Raw genomic sequence first — 20,590 nt, forward strand, 5'->3', positions numbered from 1 at the left:
TTACAATGCCTATAAGATGAAATGATCTATTTAAAAGATGTAGTAAAGAGAGTAATACTTCATGGGTATGATAAATGTAAGTTCCTTTTTCTTCCCTCCTTTGAATTATTTCTCCCAAAGAAAGAGTTTCAACTGTTTTACTCCTTTCAAATGACCTTATATAAAAATGGGGCCACTAGGGGCCCCTGGGTGGCTCAGTGGTTAAGCATCTGCCTTTGGTTCAGGTTGTGATTCTGGGATCCTGGGATCAAGTCCCACTCCTGCTTCTCCCTCTGCCTATGTCTCTGCCTCTCTCTCTCTCTCTCTCTCTCTCTCTCTTTGTGTCTCTCATGAATAAATGAAAAAATCTTTTTTAAAAAATATGGAGACATTAAAATAGGCACTTTGGATGTCCTTGATACTTTTTTGGTTCACTTTATTTTTTTGTTTTGAAGTCTTCCTTTGGTATACAACATTTGAGATTAATAGGTCAGGGAAATTCAAAGATGGACCCACACTTATGCATTTCTTTCATTGTTAATACTAAAATCATGCCCTCAGCTGCCCAAAGATATACATATGGAGCACCAAAGTCCCACTAAAGTACACAAATGTTTGTTCACTTATCCCACCATGCTGCCCTGAACACATTTCCATTAGAAAACATCATTCTTTTTAAATATATAGTTTCAACATAACAACACAAAGGAAGCAGAAATATTTTTAACCATCAGGTTTGCCAATCTCTCCCTAATCCCACCATGTCCTGCTATAAGACCCAGACATGCTTTCAATCCCATCCCACAAATTCAATATGGTTTACCCATACACACTTTCTGTTCCAGTTGGTCCCAACCCCTACTTCAGGAACCAAACTTGGTCCTACCTCCCTCTACATCTCAGGTAGAGAGCCAGTGGCATGAGGTCCATATATGGCCCTGAGAGCTGTTTCATGTGGCCTTTGCATCAAGCTCAGACAGGAACTGAAGGTAGCAAGCTTGGACATAATGGCAGCTGCCTGGCCTGCCTCTTACCTGACCCATCACTGCATATCCCATAGGCTCTTAAGTTTGCCTTCTTCACTTTCTACCTGTTTTCAGAATGTTCCATTTGCTTGGTCTGCTCTCCTTCCTCCTATGCTAAGTGTCCTTCAAAATCCTGTTGTGCTGCCCTGCTTTCCCTGGCTGATCCTCTGTGTCTTAGGTGCCATTCCAGCCTGTCTTTGATGGGAATGATCTTTATGGCTTGGTCCTAGATTTGCTTCCCACTTATTCTTGCCTCAGATCATCCTTGGCTTTTAGCAATTCTGGTTTCCTCTCAGGGACAAACCATCCTTACAAATTTTGACATAAATAGCCATGCAAATGTAAAAAAGGTTCTTAAATTCTTTGAACTCACAAGAGGAGTACAAATAGATATGACTACAAACATAAGATCACTATTTTTTTTTTTTTTTTAACAGCGACCATGGGTTGTACGGGGCCATTTACTCATCTAGCCAGGCTCCTGGGTGAGCCACTCTGTGAACCTGAGCTCATAGCTGAAGAATTGAAGTTCGAATCAGGTTGTGAAACTAGAAACAATCAAACCAGAAGAGCTCTTTCTGTCTATCCAGTGACTCAACCCAAATCAAAAGACACGTTCGGATGCCCCTGCTCAGCTCAGTCATAGCCTCAAATGACACTTTCTTTTGTTCGATGTCAGGAATGTGCTCCAGTTCCGCAACGGTTGCTCACCTCGCTGACAGAATGCAGAATGATTTCTGTTTCCCTGTTGTTTCCCGATGTATGATCGCTGACTTAAAATCCCTTTTGTCAACAAGTCTGGAAGGAACCCGACTTCACGTGAGCGCTTTTTCCGGTCCTGTTGGGGTTGTTTGTCACCTCAAAGGCCACAGCAGGATGTTTCTCTCCTCAGTTCCTCAGGGCTTCTCATCCCTCAGCTGTCCTTGAAGAACCAAACAGGAATGAGGTAATGCTCTAGAGGTCTCCTAATCTACATTCAAGGAGAATGAAATGCCTCCCCGTGCCTGACCACGACGCCTTGTCTTAGTAAATGGAGAACTGTGTATAGAGATGCATGTATATTTATATGTTTGTAATCATATGTATGTATCATATATACATATGTATTCACATGTGTGCGTATATACACATAAATAAATATATAAATTGTGTCTGTGTATGTGTGTGTGTGTGTGTGTGTACTTAGAGCTTTATCCACACCAGCTGTATAGCCCTACACCAACACTTCCACAAAACTATTCAGCTCACTGCTGAGGGGTGACTTAACATTTCTGAGTGTCTGTCATATAAGTAACATGCTGGTGTCATACAAACCCGTGTAATGGTACTATTTTGCAGATGAGTAAGCTGAGGTCCAGCTCACATAGCGAGTGAATGTCTGGGCTGAGACATGACCTCAGATCCATCTGGCTCAGGGCCTTTCTCTCCATTTCCTCTCCTGCTCCTTCCTCCAGCTAACTTCTTGTAGAAGGCTCTGCCCCTTCCTCCTGAACCTTCCTGTCCTTAAGATCCTGCTGAGCTTCTGTTTCTTCCTGAAATCCTTTCAGAGTTCTCAACTTGGTGGAGTGCTAAAGCTAGCTCAGACTGGCTCATACTCACTCCAAGGGTCAGTTTAGTTAGCATCTCTTTCTGCTCCGTGTTTGGTGGCATCACCGTGGGAGCTTGAAATTGACCAGGGTGGGAATATTTACACCACAGAAATAATTACACCACAGCTTCCCCCCATCAGTTGTCTATCACTTGGACAGCCTTCTTGGCCATATGACTACTTTCTAGATGGGTTTGTGATTTCACTCCATACTTCTCCATGCATCCACTGATGGTATTAGGGTCCTCCAGTCAGTTCTACTGGTCTCTCCCAGGGGCCTTTCCTGGAACATGATGTGCCATAAAATATTTACTAATTCAGTTGAACCGAATAAAGCCAAATGCTAATAAAATGATGTAGGAGAATGTTTGTTTAGAGCATCTTTCTCACTATGTGTTCCTTGGTTCATCTGCCCATACATCTCTATAAAAATATGGAATTCTGCATCTGACTCTAGAATCAGTAAATTAGAATGAGGAGGGGGTAGATTTGAAAATCCACATAGTTCTAAACTGCTTTGCTAAATAGCAAATAGCAAATAGTTTGTGTATAGAAGCATATATATATATGTGTGTGTGTGTGTGTATAGAAGCATATATATATATATAGCAAAGCATTTAGACTACTCCCCTAAGTGCCTCTCCCCAGTCACCCTTTTACCTCTTGTCCCCTATATCATCCTTTTTTTCTTAATGTAAGTATGCACATATATATATATATATATATATATATATGCAACCTGTCATTTACTTTTTTCATATTACACTAGATCTTAAAGATCTCTTCATGCTAGGAGTAATTATACAGATATTCCCATTATTGTTTTATACTACATAATATTACATTATGTGGACCTTCTTACTTTGTACTTGGGTTATTTCCAATCTTTTGCTATTACAAAAGATGTCACAATAAATGACTGTCTGCATATGTTACTTATTATGTGTATAGGTGTCTCTGTGGGACAGATGATCAGAAGCGGGGTTTCTGTGACCCCTTCTGGGTCAAAGGTAAATGCACCTGTAATTCTGTTAGATATTGTCAGAAACGTCTTCACAGGGACTAGGCCAACAGCATATGAGAATCTCAATTCATACCAAAAGAAGTGTCATATATTTGCCAATTTGATAGGTTAGAATGGTATTTTGTGAATTTTGATTTGTACTTCTCTTCCTGTAAATGAAGTTAAGCATCTTTTCATGTTTATGGTCAGATAATCTACACTTTTAACAGAATCCTTGAATGATCCTTATGCACCTAGCTCTTAAGGTTTCTGGGCCAAAGCCATAGAACCTAAGGGAAGAAATGATGAAATGAAATCCTAATGCTGGGAAGTGGATTCTCATCCAGCCAACCTCCTAAAGACTATCAGCAGTCTCTGGAAGGAATGGTCTCTCACTGGCACATGCTCCCTCCAGTGACTTGAACCCAAAAAATTTACCTTACTCTATCCCAAGCAGATAAGCTAGCAGATTTTGTAAGCTATAGCCTATGAATCACTTGTAGGCTAGATAATGGAAATGCTAGTTGAAGACAGATTTTCTTTGGAGCATTAGCTGTTGCATTCTGTTCTCTCACTTCAAGGGAGATGGGAGTATATACACTTCCCTTAGGACTCACACCTAGCATAAGGGCTTCACAGGGCCCACTTGGAAGGTTTTGTATGAGTCCCCAGAGTTTGATGGGCATGAGAAAGGATATTTGATTCACAATGGAAGAGCCTAAATGTTGTGATGCTGTGGCTGCTTTGGTTCCATACATTCTAGGGTGACCAGCCATCCCAATTCACCCAGCACTGAAAGATCTCCTGAGACATGAGACTTCAATGCTAAAAACAGGACAAAACCAGAATGGTTGGTCACCAAGAGTAAGGAAAATATATTTTTCCAAGAAACAGGATGTGGATTCTGAAGATATTACCTAGCCATGAGTCATCCTGAAAAGAGTCCCATTGCAAAGGAGCACCTGGGACAGCAAGGGATCCCAACAGAAGGATCAACAACCCAATGCTAGGCCTGTGTGGGAACCACAAGCAGCTAAACTGAGAAGCTGTGTCAGTGCAAAGAACCGCAAGGAAAGGAAACCAAAAGCACCCCATCAAGGATAAGCTTGCATTTGCATGTCTGGCAGAAGGCACGAATGGCAGGTCATACCTTTCCTAACTAAAGATCGTGCTCTTTTTCTCCAGCTCTGTATGGTGGACACTGGGGTGCCCTGACAGGATGAAGGACTGAGTCCCAGCTGCTGGAGTGCTGTTGACAGATGCTGTCAGCTACCCACTACCTGGAGGGCTTATCTCTGCAGAGAGCCAACTGCTTGAGGCCACACTCCCTTCCTGGGAGGCCAGCATGCAATGTCTGGTGGACGAAGAAAAATAAAGGCCTGGTCCCCTGGCCACAACTGGGATGACTCTGAAGGGCTGTCCCAGCTTCAAAACTGTCTGTGGTCAGGGAAGGTCCTATAGAGACACATCTCCACAGCTCAGCTTTACCTTCTGGCCTCCTCCCTCTCTTCCTCCTCCCCATTCCCCTTGTTCCCCTCTCATTTCCCTCCCCCTTTCATCCTCCTCCCAGGGGATGGTGACAAGTTTTCACCCAGAGGCAGATAAAACAACTGGTGTGGAGTGAGTTGACTAGGGCCAAGAGGGTTTTTGTCGCATCCACTGAATTCAGTTCATTTCATACACCACTTCCAGAAACTTCTAGTGACTTTCACTGTCCACAGAATGAGAGACAGTGCTAAATCTACTCCTTATTTCACAAAGACCTCAAAAAGAAACAAAAGGTGATTCAAACTCTGAGATAAAGGGAGCCAAAGATCTCAAGACACTATTTTAAGACCAAACACAACCCTCAGAACAGCACCACTCAGATGACCACAAGTAGGATGTGGGGATTTTCTGAGTCACTTAACCCAGTTAGTTATTAACTTAGTTTGCCAAGTGAGCTTAAAGGATCTCCTTAATACAAATGATATGGGCCATGTGTTGGTCCCAAGATGTGAAAGTTTGAACTCTCACCTGAACTTTTTCTGAGCTTTTGAAGACCCCCTTATCACATCTGGTCAGAGGTATATGTTATTTTTTAAAAAGTGTTTTACATGTTTATCCGAGATCATGTCACCAATGTCTCAAGAACAGAAACCTTGGCTGATGTTTTCACGGGTGTGAAAATCGTGCAACAGAGGTTACAGCCTCCCACCTCAATCTCACTATGTGTTCTGGGCCCTGGAGTACTTGAGAGGTTTACAGAACCTAAGAAATGAGTGTGCATCCAGTGATGTTTTCATATTAAGGGTCAAACAAAAAAAAAAAAAGAAAAGAAAAGAAAGCCACAGGTCAAAAGGAACCAGGAAAAGGGAAATAAATACACTTTATCCACAAAATGTATTTTTAAACATCTGTTTTTCCTGTGCAGCTGTCTGGACTGATTCCTCCATTGAAGAGCAAAGAGTTTAAAAATAATAATAACAATTAAAAATATTTTTTTCAACTTACCTAGGATTAGAATATGTTAGGAATGGAAAGGATCATACAATTCATTTAGTCAAATCCTTATGTAGATGAAGAAATGGCACCAGAAAGGTGACTTTTTGGTTAGTGATGGGACCCAATTCTGCTGACACAGGGCAGCCCACTTATGTGTGTATTTACTGTATTCCACGGCTTATTTTTACATTTATTGTATTCCAGGCTAATAATCTCACTTGAGAATTTCCAGGTTATCCAGTGGGTGAGAAAGGCATTGTCTCTTCTAGATAAGAGAGTTTTAGAAACATTAGGTGATTTGTTCCAAATCTCACAGCTAATAACTTGTCACACTCTTGTTTAAAAGTATTCAATGGTTCTCTTACCTTTGGAGACAAAGTGCTTCCTGTTCCCACCCTCTCCCTGACCCCGCCTTCTCTCTGGTCCATCATATCCTCAGCCTAGTGGAGTTTCCCACCTTCTGTACCTGCTGTGCTTCCCTGCCACGCAGAGGTTCCGGGGGCAAATAGCAGAGTCCTGCAGAGCAGGGCTGGGGGCTCAGCTCCAACACTAGCAGTGCTGGGTGAGCCTTGTGATCCCCTGGGATCCAGCTTTCTCACCTGTGGAGGGGAAGCAGGGACTAGCCCACCTCTAGAGCTGGCTCCTACAAGTCCAGCCTCTAGCTCCGACACCAGATCCACAGCGTGGCTCAGCCATGCAGCACCCAAGGCCCCAAACCCTTCTTAGCTCACTTCCCTAACTTCCTTTTATTCCTTTTTCCTAATAACATGTCAGCCGAAACTAAAACCAGGTTCCTGGGGAAAGACATTCCCACGATCAATCCTTTCAAAGCAGACACATATTAAAGCATCTCAAGTGATTGATATGCACTGTTTAAAACTTAAGGGTATTTCCCAAAAGTTATTTTCAATGCAGAAATTTTATTTTCTTGAATGAGGATTGTGAATGAATGAATGAAACAATAATATAAATGTGTCCTTTGACACTTAGCTGATTTTGTGTATATTTTTTATTGGAGTTTGATTTGCCAACATATAACACCCAGTGCTCATCCCGCATCAAGTGCCCACCTCAGTGCCTGTCACCCAGTCACCCCTACCCCCCGCCCACCTCCCTTTCCACCACCCCTTGTTCATTTCCCAGAGTTAGGTGTCTCTCATGTTTTGTCACCCTCCCTGTTATTTCCCACTCATCTTCTCTCTTTTCCCCTTTAATCCCTTTCACTATTTTCTATATTCCCCGAATGAGTGAAACTATATAATGTTTGTCCTTCTCCGATTGACTTACTTCACTCAGCATAATACCCTCCAGTTCCATCGAAGCAAATGGTGGGTATTCATTGTTTCTAATGGCTGAGTAATATTCCATTGTATACATAGACCACATCTTCTTTATCCATCATCTGTCGATGGACACCGAGACTCCTTCCACAGTTTGGCTATTGTGGACATTGCTGCTAGAAACATCGGGGTGCAGGTGTCCCGGCGTTTCATTGCATCTGTATCTTTGGGGTAAATCCCCAGCAGTGCAATTGTTGGGTTGTAGGGCAGGTCTATTTTTAACTCTTTGAGGAACCTCCACACAGTTTTCCAGAGTGGCTGCACCAGTTCACATTCCCACCAACAGTGCAGGAGGGTTCCCCTTTCTCCACATCCTCTCCAACATTTGTTGTTTCCTGTCTTGTTAATTTTCCCCATTCTCACTGCTGTGAGGTGGTATCTCATTGTGGTTTTGATTTGTATTTCCCTGATGGCCAGTGATGCGGAGCATTTTCTCATATCCTTAAGTCCCTTGTCATTTGTTGACTCAGTATCTAGTAATTTTCCTCATCACAACTGTAACTAAATAATGATGTATGCAACTATTTAACATCTGTTTATCCAGCTAGACTATCAACTCCATTTCTTTTTGGATTGTTTTACCCTGAACACCTGGTACAGTCTGTAACAGAGTAAAATCTCAATAAATACTTGCTGAATGAATGAATAGCCAATCTGATTGTGGGCTTTCAAAGTGTGCTTGGTCTGCAGATCAGCAGCAGAGGCCTTACCCAGGAACATGTAGAAATAAAAATTCTAGGGCCTCACCGGAGCCCCACTGAATCAGGATGGTGTGTGTGTGTAGGGGGGGTGAGGCAGCCCAGCACTCTTTTGAGAGCCCTCCAGGGAACTCTAATGAATCCTCAAGGGTTCTGGTGAAATAGGTTGAGGCTTAGCACAAAACCCTCTCCCATAAGCAATCTGACAATAGGCAGGGAAAGACACAAAGAAACTTAAACCTTTGGCTTTGGCAAACACAGAAGGATGAGGGGAGGGTTAAGTGCCCTGTGGGCTCTGGGGTGTGCTCAAGGGCACTCAGATGGGACACAGGCTGGGGCTGCAGCTGTCTGAGCACAAAGACATACCCGTGGCATACACAATGCACATTTGAGGATGAATTCCTGGTGTTGAGACACGAGACTGTCCCTATGCATGTGAAGTGTACATCCTCTGTAACAGGTTCCCTGAGCTCTTAAGGTCTGTTTTGTTGGAGTAACAAAGTGTGATGGGGTCCAGATTTGTGAGCCTTTGGTGGGAAGGATTGCTGGCCCTGAAAATACATTCTGGAAAGCGTTCCCTTCAGTCTGAGAAATAAGTCACCACTTTTGAGTATGCATTAGCTCTAAGGATGACTATTAGTCATTTAAAAGTATTTCCTTCCTCAACAGCTATTAGGTGGCTCCCTTCAGATCCTGCCTAGTGGTCTCAGGACATCTGGGGCAAGATCGTCCGCTCCATTGCCTCTTTTTCCAGAATTAGTTATCCTTAAACATTATTTAGAAATTTTGACTTAGAAATTACACATTTCATGGTGGTTAGAATTATTTTTGTACTCATCTGAGGACGAAAGAGTGAATAAAGGAGGAGGACACCTGGATACAACTGCTTGGATGATTGTCCCCAAAAGGACCAGATGCAAGTCACCCTCTTCCCCTGGACTCAAGGATTTGGACTGTTAACCCTTTCGTAGGGCATCTGATATTCTGTTCCAGATAATGTTCTTCCATCCCCAATGGATCCCCCAGTCTACTCCATCCCCCAACTCCATTCTCAGGGGTTTTCCCATTAAGCATGGTCTCCTTCCCCGCCTGGACTCCCAGCATGCCCAGAGGTTGGAGCTCTGCCCATTAGAACTCTGTTGATGACTAGCTCATAGTTCAACAAACTATTTTTGTGGCCTCCCACTTCATAAGAACATTTGGCTTACTTTGTATAGCCATATTTGTATAATTTTTTAAAAATTGCTCTTTTCATTAAAAAAGGCCAATGGCTATATTTGTTTAGAAAGTAGTTACAGAGATGGGAAAACAGAAGAGTCCTAGCAGAGAAGGGTGCTTGACCATGAGGTGGGCATTGGTGGGTCCACCATATTTTAAGTCTAAAGGATGCAGCAGAGATATATGTCATACTGTGGAAATAGTACATTGAGATAGGAGAATGGCGTTTCTCAAGTAAGTGACATAAGTAGGTGGTCAAGACTCTCACATCACCAGGCACTGAAGCACTGTAAACTCTATCTTTGCTCATGATTATGATCTTGTGAGTCTTCCCTGTAGCCCACTAGGTGAGAGAGAAAGAAGGATTTAAAATGGAGTAGAGAAGGGGCTCCTGGATGGCCCAGTGGTTAAGCATCTGCCTTCAGCTTAAATCATGATCCCAGGGTCCTGGGATCGAGCCCCACATCAGGGTTCCTGCTCAGCACGGAGTCTCCTTCTCCGTCTCCTTCTCCCATTGCCCCTCCCCCTCGGCTTGTGTTTTCTCTTTCTCAAATAAATAAAATCTTTAAAACAAATGGAAATAAAATGGAAGAGAGAAACAAAATGCCAAATATCAAGTTTTATTTCTAAGAAAATTACCAGTTGATTAAAATACACATAAAGTATCCACAATGCTTTTGGAATACAAGTCAAACTTCATGGTGTTGTCTTTCTAGTCTCTTTCATTATCTGAACTACTCTGTTTAATCTTCCAGATGATTTCTGTTTGCAAAAATGTTCTTCCTGAAATACTCTTTAAGTCTATTTCCAGTGAATAATAAAAAAAAATGAGCAAAAGAGCAGTCAGGGCTTAAGCCAGCCTGAGAACTTTTGGGGCCCACTATTATATTAATAATCATTTTTTTTATTAGTGTGTACTTATTCCCTAAGTACCAGGGTGTGTCCTGGATTCCACTGCAAACATCTTGATGACCATAGCAGTGTTTTCAGATGAAGATCCAATGCTTCATCCTAAGCACCTCTGCAGACTGAGCTTAGCCAGCAGGCTGGATCATGCCTGTAACAGATGTTCTGGCTTCCCCTGGCTGAGGAGCTCAGTCCCCTCCCAGTACATGAGATACTTCATCCCTTGGACACCAGAGGCACCTTCCTGATTTCATCAGGCAAGATGAGATATTTGTTTGGGAGATGACCCCAATGTCATGGCTTAAGCAAACAAATCCAATCCTCTATGAATTTAAAGCAGGAACTGTCTATGCATGATTAAGAAAATTATAATAGATTAAAAATAGCACATTGTTCTCTTGATGAGCCAGCAATATCCCAAAAATTATTTTGTAAAGAGAAAGACAAAGTAATCTCTGTAAGAAATCTTTGTGTTCTGGAGAACATAACAAATTGGAGAATTAGAGAACAGTGTATGCGATTTCTCAAAAAAATAAAAATTAAAAAAAAAAAAACAACTTTAAAATGTGTTTAAAGCCTCAAAGCACAATAAAGCCCTTACTAAAATATATGGTCAACATGTTTCTTTTGTGTAATACAATAAGGGATCCTCAAAATTTAATGTGAACATGAAGCACCTGGGGAATCTTCTTACAAGGCAGATTTTGATTCAGAAGGGTCTCAGGTGGAGCCCCAGATTCTGCATTTCTAACCAGCTCTAAACACTACAGAATGCTGCTGGTCTGTGGCCCACACTTTGAGTAGCAAGGATGTACACTATTCTTACAGCAGTGTTTCTTCAAAATGGTCAGTGGGGATGTCTGGGTGGCTCAGCATTGAGCATCTGCCTTCGGCTCAGGTCATGATCCCAGGGTCCTAGGATGGAGTCCTGCAACAGGCTCCCTGCAGGGAGCCTGCTTCTCTCTCTGCCTATGTCTCTGCCTCTCTCTCTCTCTGTGTCTCTCATGAATAAATAAATAAAACCTAGAAAAAAAAAAACAAAGATGGTCAGTGGATTACACATATGAGAATGTCCTGGATAATCAGTTAAAAAACAAAGTCCTACGCTCCATCTGTTTACTGAATCTGGAGTCCGGGGCTGAAGCCCAGGGGTCTGCACGTAACAGACTGCTTACATGAATCTTAATGCTCAAGCTTGAGAATGGGCACTGTTTAATGGATTAATGGTGAACTGGGGATAACTAAGAAACTTGTGTGGGAAGGACTTTAGCTGTGGTCAAGAGGCTCTTGTGTAGGTACCAGGAAGGGAAGGTGCCAGGCAGTTCAGCGAATGGAGGCATTCGTAGACTGGCAGGTGCAAGGCACTCAGGAGCTCAGATGATAGGGAAGGAGTTCTATAAGCATCCATAGTGATATGATGCTGTTCTAATTTCCATTGCTAAAATAAACTTCAATTCTCAGTATTAAACACAAGGCCCCTCTTTTTTAAAAAATAATTACAATTTGGAAAAAGTTGCAGAAAATTAAGTTTTTTATTTTCTTATCTTCTCACTGACTTACATGATAACTTTAGAGGGGTCTGGCATCATGTATGTGGATTCTTGGTGGTGTGTTCTAGCCTTTAAGTTTTTATATATTTCCACTTCTCAGCCCCCATCTCCTCACTGGAGGAGAAAACAATTTGTAAACAAATGTTAACTTTTAGCAATTCCGTTGCTTCTCAAAAAAAGTTTGTTAGAGATGGCACTTGTTGTGGGGGATGAGGGAGGCACCTGGGTGACGCAGTCGGCTAAGTGTTCAGCTTTGGTTTCAGCTTAGGTCATGATCTCCGGGTGATGAGATCAAGACCCACACCAGGCTCTGCACTGAGCATGGAGTCTGCTTGGTACTCTCTCCTTCTCCCTCTGCCTCCACCCCAAATAAATACATACATAAATACATAAATACATAAATAAATCAATCTGTAAAAAACAGCTAGTATTTGCAATGCACTTATGCTCCTGGAACTGTGACAAGTAATTTAAATTTAAAATCAGTTAATCCTAAGTACAACATATGTTGAAAAATCACCTACTGATTTTTCCTCCATCATAAATGTTAATTGATTTGTAAAGGATAGGGTTGTTCATTTCTTTCTTTTTATAAAAATATTTTATGTATTTATTCATGAGAGACACAGAGAGAAAGGCAGGGACATAGGCAGAAGGAGAAGCAGACTCCTTGAGGTGAGCCTGATGGGGGACTCAGTCGCAGGACGCTGGGATCACACCTTGAGCTGAAGGAAGATGCTCAACTACTGAGCCACCCAGGTGCCCCTAGGACTGTTCATTTCTAAGGTGACACCAAGTAAAGTCATTTGCTGTCTCCACTAGTTTAATCTCTTCCAAGGAGACATGACGATTTTCTGTGAGAGAAGCTTAAAAACCAAGGGATCATGTTTGGCTTTTCTTATGTAACATGCACTTTTTTCCGTGCCAAACACATGCACTCGCTTTGGGTCAGGTATCTGGGTTGGTCAAAGCCGTAGGGAATGGGCAACCTGACTCTGGTAACCCGGGAGGCTTCTATGAATGGAGGGAAGATAGAGCATTGTGGAGTGATGCGCTGGCCAAGGACCAGCCTGGAACTCTGGCTCCTGTAGCTCACTTGGGGATAATATGCGTATATATCTCAGATTTAGTATTAATTGCAATTTTAAATTTAATTTACTTATCATAGCTCCAAGTGCAAAATAAACACCATCCTGACTCATCCCTTTCACAGCACACATGTAATCTGCCAGCAAATCCTGTGGACTTCTTTGCCATCTTCCCAGATTCCCCAGCCCTTCCCACCACCTCACCTGTCTGAACTGTGGTCTCTCACCTATATTATGCAGGAGCCACCCAACTAGTGTCTGCTTTTTCTTCCTATGGTCTGTTCACATTGCGGCTTCTAGAGTGACCCTTTTCACTTAAAGATCCTATATGATGTGGTCCTGTTTCATCTCTGACCTCACCTCCTTCTACCCTTCCCTCTGCTCTGTATAGCCTTCTCAAGCACATGCTAGCCCCAGGATGTTTGCACTACCTTTGTCCAAAATGCCCTTCCCCTCACATCTGCATGGTTCAATTCTTTACCTCCTTCATATATTTTTTTTTCTCAGTTAGGCCACTTTTGACAAGTTTTTCCCATCCTTAATGTATCAATTGCATTTATTTGTCTTGTGCTTATCATCATAAAACATGCCACATGATTTATTCATTCATCTCCTTTATGTTTCCAGCCACTAGGACAGAAGCTTCATGAAAGCAGATATTTTCTATGTTTTGTTTACTGCTGTATCCCTGGTTCCCAAAATAGTACGTGGCTTTTAGTAGGCACTTCATAGTATAATTGTTGAATGAATGAGTTTGGGTTTTCTCTACCATTTTAAACTTTGTTCAACCATTTTTTCCCCCTTTCTTGCCTTTTTTTTTAAATTGAGCTTTTGTTTTAGTTTTTTTTTTATTTGTTCCCTTCCACTTGTTTGGAAGATATAGTACTCTATTTCTGTTCCTAGAGTTGCTAGCCTCTCAATTTTTATTTTTTTTTAAGATTTTATTTATTTATTTGAGAGAGAGCATGTGTGTGCACCCATGTACATGCCAGCAAGCTGGTGCAGGGGCAAGAGGGAGAGGGAGAGAATCTCAAGCAGACTTATTTTGGGCTCACAGGGCACTCGATCTCACAACCCTGAGATCATGACCTGAGCCAAAAACCAAGAGTTGGGCACTCAACCAACTGAGACACCCAGGCGCCCCTCAATATTAATTTTTATTTTACTATGCATAAATTTAACTGGATCTAATCAGAATCTAATTAAGAATCTAACCGGAATCTTAACCCTGGCAAATAATACTGTTTTATCTTTAAGCGACTCATTTCAAGTTGGCTTCCTGGATCATCTCAGTATTTAATTATTTTTATGAGACGTAAATGTTCAACAATAAAACTGGCTGTTGTTACTAAAAAAAAAAAAATCAAAAGAAAGGAGAAAAAGGAGAAGAAATAAAGACAAAAGCACCCATCCCTCCAGTTTCTCACCACCATAGGTTGCAGCTCACTACGCTAACGTTTCTGTTTGACCTGTGAGTTCTTTCACCATGAATTTCACCTTGTCAGGTGCGAGTAAGAAGGAAGTAGCGGTGTCAGTCATATATTTGCCACATTTATGTATTTGTTCCTTTACTTTCTCTTTTTCCTTTAACTTTATTGTAGTTTTTAAACACACACACACACACACACACACACACACACACACACACCACACACAAAATGCCTGTCTTCGTCTTTCACTAGAATTCAGCCCTTTCATATCTACTGGACCTACTAGGAAACTCAGTGTCATCCCTTCCATGGTGATGATTTTTATTTATTTCACCTTTTCTTTTTGTTCATTCTTCTTCCTTCTTTTTTTCTTCATGGTTTAGTCATTATTATTTTTGCCTTTCCCTCCTCTTTTCAGAAGTCCTATCCTGTTTTACTATTGGGCTGTAGTAAAAGGTTGTCACCGCTGTCCCAATATTCATAAACCAACCCTTACTTATTTTTTAACCATTAAAATATAGCAAGTATAGACAGATAGTGCCCACACTCACCACTTGTTCACATTCAGGCAACAGGTGGTCTGAGAAGCAGAAATAGGAATCAGGGTCAAATTGAATTTTTTCTGTACCTTCTAAACTTCTTTGTCAGCTATTGTGTGTGTGTGTGTGTGTGTGTGTGTGTTTTGTTTTGTTTTTGTAAAAAATTCTTTCACTAATCTGGTTCTACTCTTTATAAAGGTAAGGACCAGAATGTTATCCAAGGGTCCCAGGCAGGTGTGCAATGTTCTGATGATGAGTGCAGGGGAGAGATGGGCATGGGGCAGGATGGGTAATGATTCGGCGGATGGACTGCCGGGCACATCTTGCCCTCCCCTTCTCACTTGGTAACTGGTCCAGCCAGGCTGTGTGAGAGAGAAAACTCTCTACTGTGTCACTGCAAAATTTATAGGACATTCCAGTAGCTACAACGTGTCATCTTTTGGGGGTTATTTGTACACTATTATTATTATTATTATGTTTCTATTTTACATTTACTAAAATAATGTGTACTCCTTGCAGGAAAGTTGGTCAACAGAAAAAGTGATAAGAAAATAGAAATTGTCATGATCCAGCAGCCAGAGAAGACGGCTATTTTCTTTTGTGTTTTTTTCCCCTTGTATTCACATTCATTTTGAATTTTGACTCATAAGCTGTGTGGCTTTGAACTAGTTACTTAACTTCTCTGAATCTCACCTTCTCTTCTGAAAACTGGATACATAAATAGTACTGACCTCACAAACTTGTTGTGAGCGGGAAATAAGGCATGTACAGCATTCAGTATAGACACTAACACAGAGTAAACACTTGGCAGATGTTAGCTTTTTCCTCCTTCCCTGCTTCTTCTCTTCCTTCTCCTCTTTTTTCTCCCTCCACCATCATGATGATATAACCTTTCTCATATTGCTAACCTTATGTCTTAGAGAGTTGTGAAGATAAAAAGGGATAACAACCATAAATATCAGCTTTGTAAACCACAGTCTCCCCAATTTATTTCTATATATTAAATGCCACAGATTTACAGTATAGAAGGCCAAATGTTTCCTCTTTCAAAAAATATTTTGCAATCACCGCAGGAGCTAGGTGGATTCTAAGGGGAATACAAAAGTATTTAAGACAATAATCTCTCCCTTAATTTCTCATAACTGGGTTCCTACATTATTTTACAGGGAGATTCCAGATATCAAGTCATAGTCTAAAATTAAGAAATTAAACATTGTGCTATTAGCACAGATAGAAGAAAATAAATAATCAGAACATATTAAGAGTCCAGAAGCAAGCCCTTGTGCATATGGGGACTTAGTTAATCAAAACCATGGCATTTCAAATCAGTGATGAAAGAAACTTCAACAAATAGTGTTGAGAAAATCAGCCATACCTTTAGTAAAATAAATAAAAACCCCTTAACTACCTCACGCTATGCACAAAAATAAACTTTATATGGATTAAAGAGTTAAGGACAAGCAATGTTCAAAGAAGATTCAAAGAAGATATAAGTGTATAAGTGAATCAGGTATTTACTGCCTTATAGCAAATTGTCCCAAAGCTGAGTGCTTGAAAGCTGCAATCATTTACTATTGCTCACACATCTGCAGGTCATCTGGGCCATTCTGCTGATCTGGGACAAGAGTGGCTGATGTCAACTGGGCTGTTCCGGAGGCTGTGGTCATCTGGCAGGTGGGCTGAGGGGGAGTGGCTGGTGTGGCCTTACCCACATGTCTGTTAGTTGGCAGGATATTGGCATGGGTTGAGGGCAAGTAGGACACATGTCTCTCATCTTCCAGGAAGCTGGCTTGGATTTTTTACATGGCAGAGGTAAGGTTTTAGGAAAGAGAACAAATGGTGCACCTTTTTACTGCTGCTATATTCCATTGGCCAATGGAATGAGTCATGGTCATGAGTCGGGAAATAGGTCAACGACTTGATGGGACATACAGCAAAGTTGTATTGCAAAGGGCACAAATATGGGGCATGAAAACTTGTGGCCATTTTTGCAATCTTCCACAACATAAACTTATTTTTTTTTTAATTTTTATGCTGTCAGCATCAATTTCACAAAAATGTACAACTTAGGCCCAGTAAAAAACTCTATAAAGTTAAAAGAGAAATGTTCAATTGAGAAAAACATGAGATAGGAACAGTGTATATAGCAAAAAATAACTATATTAAACTCTCTCTATCACACACACACACACACACACCAATAGTTGGCTTAAAGAAAGGAGAAGACAAATAAATAGTAAGCAATGTTGTTAATAGAGGAAACTGGGATTGATAATGTTTGAAGTTTTTGATCAATGTTAAAAGAGACTAGCATGGATAGGAAATGCCTTCAATTATTGTTTGGATTTTTTTTAAATCTGGTTAGTTGTTTTGTTTTGTTTCCTGAGGGACCAATACCCTAGGCCCAGACTGTGTGGAATGTACCTCCCAGCAGAGCACTGGGGACTCTGAGCTGAGAGCCTGCAAGAGACAGGCCTGCCAGATGCTGGAGTGTGGCTTTGAGGCTACCTACACGCTGTGTAAGGCTGAGCCCCTCCAGAACACAAATGGATTTATCTGGCATATGAATTTTATTACTTTTATTTATATGAGCTAATTTAATAAACCTTTAAATTCCCTATAATTCATAAAAATTAGAAGGCACTTAGAGTTTGGATGGGGAAGATGTCTGTTTGCTTGAACTATGCCCAGGAAGATGGAGTGGGAACAGAGTTACAATTCCCTGGGGATAGAGGAAAAAAAAGCAAGGTAACCCCCCCACCCCCACCCCCCACACACACTTACATCCCAAAGAAAACCTGGTATGAAAAGAAGAGATCATTTTTGTGAAATGAGGTCATTTTGTATGACAAAAAAGAAAGGCAGAGAGAAACAGAGAAAGAATGAAAGAATGAGAGGAAGGAAGGAAGGAAGGAAAGAAGGAAGGAAGGAAGGAAGGAAATGGAACCACTTCAGGAAAAAAAATACATATCACTCATTATATGTAGTACATAACAAAAATTTAACCAAATACATTTGAAGATCCAAGTGGCTTTTTACCAAGTGATTCATGAATCAAGCAGCCACCCCACCTAGCAAGTAGAGGGGAGCTCTGAGAAGTATAAAATGGAAGGTTTTTATAGACAGAGCGTGGGGGCAAGAAAGTAATTAGCAGAAGAAAAGGATTGTTCCAGACCATGATGTTTGCTAAAGGGAAAAGCAAGGTGTCTTATTACACAGATGACCTTGTCTTTCATCGGGGGATGAAGAGGACCCAGGTGGCAGACCTGTGGGCACTGATGGAAAGAAAAAATTTCCAAACTGACCAGTTAAGGTCATGTTTCTGGGGAGGGTAGAAACTGCAATCAGATTGGGTTTTAAGCCCCAGTTTGGAAACTCAGTCTAAGTGACACCATTTTAGGCCTGGGGTTTTCTTTTTTTTTTAACATATGTGAAAGCACAGAGTTCCTGGTACATTACTTGTACATGCTTGTCTGGCTTCCGAGGCTTAAAGCATGTATATTCACACTCTGTTAAAGCATTTCCATTCCCTCCTATCCTGAAGTACATTGTATGTAATTACTACATTTTAATTCATGTTTTCTCTTTTCCACCACTAGTGAAAACCCAAGAAAATAGTTAAATGATTTTTAAAACTATGGTCATGCAGAGACTTGTATCAGTTTCCAGACATGACACAATATTTTAAAATAACTTCAGGCATAATACCTATCAAATATGGCACTGGTTTGGCTTTCATTTAGAATAATAACAATACATGTGAAGTCTACAGTCTTTACTTGGTGTAAAAACTACAGAAGATTAACTAAAATATGCCAGCATTCTTTGAATTTTCTGAGAGCATAGATTTCATCTTGACACAAGAATGAACTTCTCCCCAAATGAAAGCACTCGTGATTTTCCCAAATCACACATATCAACTTAAGCTTCCCGGATTACTTACAGAACAGGTACTTTTTACTGTTAAATGCTGTGGATTAGCTGTTGGTTTACTGCTTTTAATGACTCCCAAAGGGAGGAATCAGGCTCTATTTTCTATGATAAAGCCATATTTTCTGAATATTCCTTCTGAGTGTGTTTTTGGGACTGAACTCTGGAAAGGACAGAAACTGGAGGTTTGGAAAAGAATAAAACAATCATTGGGGCTATTACCTCTTGTTGATTCATGATTTTTTTTTTAAAGATGTGTTCCTTATTCTTCAGGAGTTGAGAAATATCATCAAACATCAGAACAGGGGTCACACACCCATCCGGTTCCACAAAGATCTTGCACCATCCTGCCTGTGTCTTCCTAGAGAATACTTTCTTCAGCCTCAGCCAGTGCGGTGAACTCAGCTGCTTGACAAGTTTTGAAAGACAGAGAGGGAGTCCTTTCAGAGGTTCTCAAAGATGGTGCCTTCAAAAGCCACCCCCACCCCACCAGCCATGGACTTCCCACCAGAGGTCTGATAGGTTTCGTAGAAGAGCACACCACCATTGGGCAGGTTTTCTCTCTTTGTCGTGTTGAAATTATTCACATCTTGCATGTACAGAGATAACATGCTGTACTTTCTATGACATTTGTGTCCAATGTTTGTCCCTTGCCAGACCTGGCACATTTTGAAAGAGCCACCACAATACCCACAGCCCTGAGAACCCCTCCAGCTGAGGAAGCCAAGAAATGAGAGGGTGCAAATGGTTTCTCCTATTTGCAGCCAAACTTTGACAACTGACAAAGCCAAAAAAGTCAATATCACGCCCTTTGTTTAGGGAATACTTACTAAATGAGTTGACTCCAGTAGAAACTTTAGCATGGAGAACTCTTGGATTCTTCTGTAGTGTGTCTTCTGGCAAAAGTCTCCCTCTTCCCAGAGCTCCTTTGGAGAGAGGACTCATCAGCTCGTCAGGCAGGCTGAAGACAGATTTTCTCAAGGATGGTGGCACTATCTGGAGTTTGCAGGATTACAGCCAGTGAGTGCTTACGTCGATTCCCAAACTATGTCTTTGTGGTTCTGAACCAAGGGCATCACCTGGGCTCCAGAGTCAGCCAGCGTCATGATGCTGCAGGTGGGAGAAGGGTTTCCCAGCCGCCTTCAGTACCGACCCTGGGCTCAAGGGCAGGTTAGCTTTACACGCAGAGAGCTGGGAGTAGCTGGGATAAGCCTGAAGCTTTGTTGTTAAATGTAAGCTCAGGACTTTCTGGGGAGGTACTAAAGAAAGAAAAAGCCACACCCATCAAAGAGTCAATAAATAACTTTTAAAATTAACTTTGTGGGCTGTCTTCCAGCTTCCACTGCTTTTATGGCCTCTCTCCTTTCAACTATTAAGTACAATTATTAAATAAAGACAAATATCTTTCTCCTTGAGATCCTTTTCTGGGATTGTAACAGTTCCTGATCCTTTAGAAGTTTAGAGTAAAGATAAATCAGAGGCAGAGTTACCCTTCTATTAGCTAAAAGCAACCACTGGCTCTCTTTGAAGTGGTGTGACCTTCAAAGGAGGGAGGTAAGTGTCTTCTGAGGGGTATTGCCATGAGAGGAATACAGCACAAAATTTCTTTTCCTGTCAATGCCAGAAGCTGTTGATTATAAACTTTTGAAAATGCTCGAATGTTATTGATACCTATGTATCTCGATGGCATGACCTCCACATGTATTGAGTTAAAAAGCTAGGCACAGAGTGCTATGTTAGTGTGCTACCTTTTATCTAAGGAAGGGAGCAAATATAAATGGGTATAAGTATTAGCTTATATATATTTTTAAG

At 41.2% G+C, this 20,590-nt stretch overlaps 1 long non-coding RNA gene across 2 annotated transcripts; it reads right to left on the reverse strand.

The window, feature by feature from the left end:
- Positions 1–830: 830 nt before the first annotated feature.
- LOC121480207 lies at positions 831–19,989 on the reverse strand. Of its 2 annotated transcripts, none has more exons than XR_005984912.1 (3): positions 19,609–19,989; positions 19,001–19,183; positions 831–1,926 (listed from the first exon to the last, which is right to left on the reverse strand). It is a non-coding gene; the product is annotated as an uncharacterized LOC121480207 (long non-coding RNA). The 2 variants fall into 2 exon arrangements; XR_005984911.1 differs by lacking the exon at positions 831–1,926 and adding an exon at positions 9,949–11,264.
- Between the last annotated feature and the right edge of the window lie 601 nt (positions 19,990–20,590).

This window comes from Vulpes lagopus, chromosome 2, assembly GCF_018345385.1.
Source record: "Vulpes lagopus strain Blue_001 chromosome 2, ASM1834538v1, whole genome shotgun sequence".
Lineage (NCBI taxonomy): Eukaryota > Metazoa > Chordata > Mammalia > Carnivora > Canidae > Vulpes > Vulpes lagopus.